Here is a 3,650-nt window from a genome sequence, read left to right as displayed (position 1 = left end):
TAGTAAAGATAATACTTGATGAACTGGTTTTGATCAAAATGTTACGACTTGATAAACTTCGCATTTCTTTCAGGCGATGTGGCGCGCTGTGGCAACACTGAGTACCTGATAACCTCCCTAATTCAGTTAGTGTAAATATTGTAATAAAACAGGTGATGCATTCTAATGGTTATCATTAATTTTCCAGTTATTAACAAGATCATTATAGTTGGCGACGAGGATGTGCCAAATATGAGCAGACACACTTTTCCATATTTCAAGGTCTGCAGTAACAGCGGCTATTATCAAAAGGAAAACAGCTACAGATCCAGAGCTTGTGAAAATCATGACTGATCTCAGGCGTTACACTACAGATTCCGAGTACGCACTTTTTGTGTTATACACTTTAGTGGATAACATTATTTTCCGGCAAGATAGAGTGTATGTTTCAAGCTGTTTACGTTCCAGTGTTCTAGAAGAGCTTCACCAGACCATTCTTGGAATAACCAAAATTAAGCAGCTTGCCCGCCGATATGTCTATTGGCCGAATATTGACAAAGTTATCGAGCGTTTGGTCAAAGGTTGTGAAAGTTGTTCTCGGACTCGCGCAAATCCTCCGAACGTTCCGGTCCATCTTTGGGATCCTCCACAGGAGAATTGAGAAAGGATTCACTTAGACCATACGGCCCATAATAAAACTACTTTTATCTTGTTGTGGATGCTAAGTCTAAGTGGGCCGAAATAAAAATCAGCAAGAATGCAACTAGCATTTTTTCAACTATCTATTTATTGGAAATTATATTCGCTTTGCATAGATATCTGCAAGTAATTGTCTCTGATAACCCATCCATTTTTCAGAGTGAGGAATTCCGCACTTACGGCACAGAGAATGGAATCTTCCAAAAGTTCATTGCACCGGGACATCCTGCTACAAATAGTCTAGCTGAACGTAAGGTTTGGACTTTATAAAACAGACTAAAGTCGGCTGCAAATGAGACGTGTCCCATTGAAGAAACAGAGCAACACCTCTTGCTTGCAGAAATTCTCCAGCCGAAATGTATCTTCATCGCCAGATGAGAATCCGTTTAGATGCAATTTTCACATTCATGCTACAGACTTCAAAGATCTCTTCAAATTCCTGCAGGTCTTTCAAAGTGGGAGAGAGAACCCAAGTTCTATTGTATATAAACAATAGAAAAGTGTGGCAATTTGGAGAAATACAAAGAAAATCGGGCACTCGTCATTACCAAGTTTTGCTGGTTTCAGGAAGATCTATTAAAAGACACATCAATCAGCTGAGATCTACACTGGTTCCCAAACCTAAAAGGCAAATAATATTTGGTCCATGCCAGTCATTTGACATACCAAGGAGTCTATCTCCAAGGTTCAAGAATATTCCAAGAAGTCCAGCTCGAGAGTCTAAGAGTCCAGATGCGACAATCCCGTCAGAACCTGATCCAGACAGGGTAGGTAGTGATTTACCTGAACCAGAACAACACCCTCAACCAAGAAGTCACCCTCAACGAGTACGTCGGCCACCTACTCGCTACAAGGATTTTGTAATGAAATGAAGGATAAGGGGCAGAAGTCAGTGATTGGGTGAAGTGTGTAGTATGTAAAGTGTCCAAAAAATCATTGTAGTCTAAAAATAAGTGGGGGAGAAACTGTGGCAACACTGATTACCTGATAACCTCCCTATCCTGTTAGTTTAAATATTGTAATAAAACAAGTGATGCATTGTAATGGTTATTAATTTTCCAGTTATTAACAAGATCATTTTACGCGCTGAGCGGGTTCCTGTGGCTGACTCTAGATCGTAAGCTCACCTGTTTGCCATTAAAACTCCAATAGTGAAAGACTGAAGATGAAGAATTTAAGAATACGAATCTACCATGATAAAAACTATTTCCGAAACTTCTAGGACTACTTTTAGCCAAGGATTAAAAATGAAATGTGTCCATCTGAACAAATACATACATTTTAATGCCTTGATGATTTTTTAACGGGATAAAGTTGTGCGCTCAGGACAGCAGAAAACCCGCTTAATCATTGCATCGATGCCCCCAGATGCTTGCAGGAGGCCTTTCGAAGCTCTTCAAGCCGTAACAGTTTGAAGCAGATCAAATAGTGTTATTTGACTACTTGAAAAAATCTGTTAATGGCAATTCACACAATGTCCTGGACGAGCCCAAGGAATGCTTCTAGACATGTAGGATATCTCTCAATAAGAACTATGCCTCACAGATTTGCTGTGGATATTTAATGTTGGTTCATAAATAAAACTAGATTCGAGAGACAAGGTTTTTATTACTCACAAAACTCATTACATTACACTCACACTAGGTACAATCACACAATCTAGCGGAAAAAGAAACAAAATAGGGTATATGAACATATGAACATATGCCTTCTATATTTACTAATAAATTTAGGATTACAATATTAACACCCCCCCATAATTCTAAATTTTGAAATACAATTAAAGTCAAACAACCAAAAAAAATCTAAACCATTAAACCAATATTTTCAACATTAACTTTATGCTTAAGACCACTCAATGGCTTAGTTAAGAAATCCGCAATGTTTTGATCAGACGTAATATACTCTACACAAACATCATTATTTTTTATATGTTCTCTAATAAAATGATGCCTAACATCTATATGTTTAGATCGATCATTAATTATAGAGTTTTTAGACAATTCTAATGCACCAATATTGTCACAAAAGAGTTTAGTAGGTCCACTCTCTACACTAGGATTGATTTCGGATACCAAATTCCTGATCCAAAGGATCTCTTGAAGAGTCGAAGAAATACTCATATACTCCGCTTCACAATTTGATAAGGCAACAGTTTTCTGCTTCTTGCTATTCCAAATAATTGCACCACCTTGGATCAAAAAACAATAGCCTGTGATTGAATATCTTTCATTTATTTTATTCCCCAAGTCAGCATCACAGTACACCTTCAAATTCTCTCCTCCGTCTCTAGAAAAAGTCAATTTATAATCTACCGTACCTTTGATGTATCTCAGTAATCGCTTCACAGCATTCCAATGTACTCTTCTATAATTATTGTTGTACCTGCTGAGAAGATGAATAGCAAAGGTGATGTCCGGTCGGGAAACTTGAGATAGATAGAGCAGGCTACCTATTGCTTCTTGATAAGGAATGCTCCTAGAATCATCTTCCTCTCATTTCTCATTCTCAGTGAATTCTAGTCCAGGTTCTATGGGGCTGCTTGCCGGCTTAGCTTTATCCATATTGAATTTTTTCAGAATTTGCTCTACATATGATTTTTGGGAAATGCTGATTTTCCTGTTGACACGGTCTCGAATAATTTCCATTCCAAGACATCTCTTGATTGCTCCTAAGTCTTTCATCTCGAAATTCTCCTTTAATTTTTCTTTGATTCGGTAGGTCAAAACTTGATCATTATAGAATAATATAAAATCGTCAACATAGATTGCTATTATTAGACAAGATTTATTATTCCTCATAATGTAAATGCAGGGATCTGCTTTCGACTGTTGAAAACCAATCTTTATTAGTTTCTCATGTAGGTTTTTGTTCCAACAACGGCCACTCTGTTTGAGTCCATAGATGGATTTTTTGAGACTCCATACTTTATCTTTTTCGGCCTCTTTAAGGAACTCAGATGGAGGTATTAC

This window comes from Halyomorpha halys, unplaced genomic scaffold (genome assembly GCF_000696795.3).
Source record: "Halyomorpha halys isolate HHAL.00 unplaced genomic scaffold, Hhal_1.1 Scaffold2390.1, whole genome shotgun sequence".
NCBI classification, from domain to species: Eukaryota; Metazoa; Arthropoda; class Insecta; order Hemiptera; family Pentatomidae; genus Halyomorpha; species Halyomorpha halys.
This window is presented reverse-complemented; position numbering follows the sequence as displayed.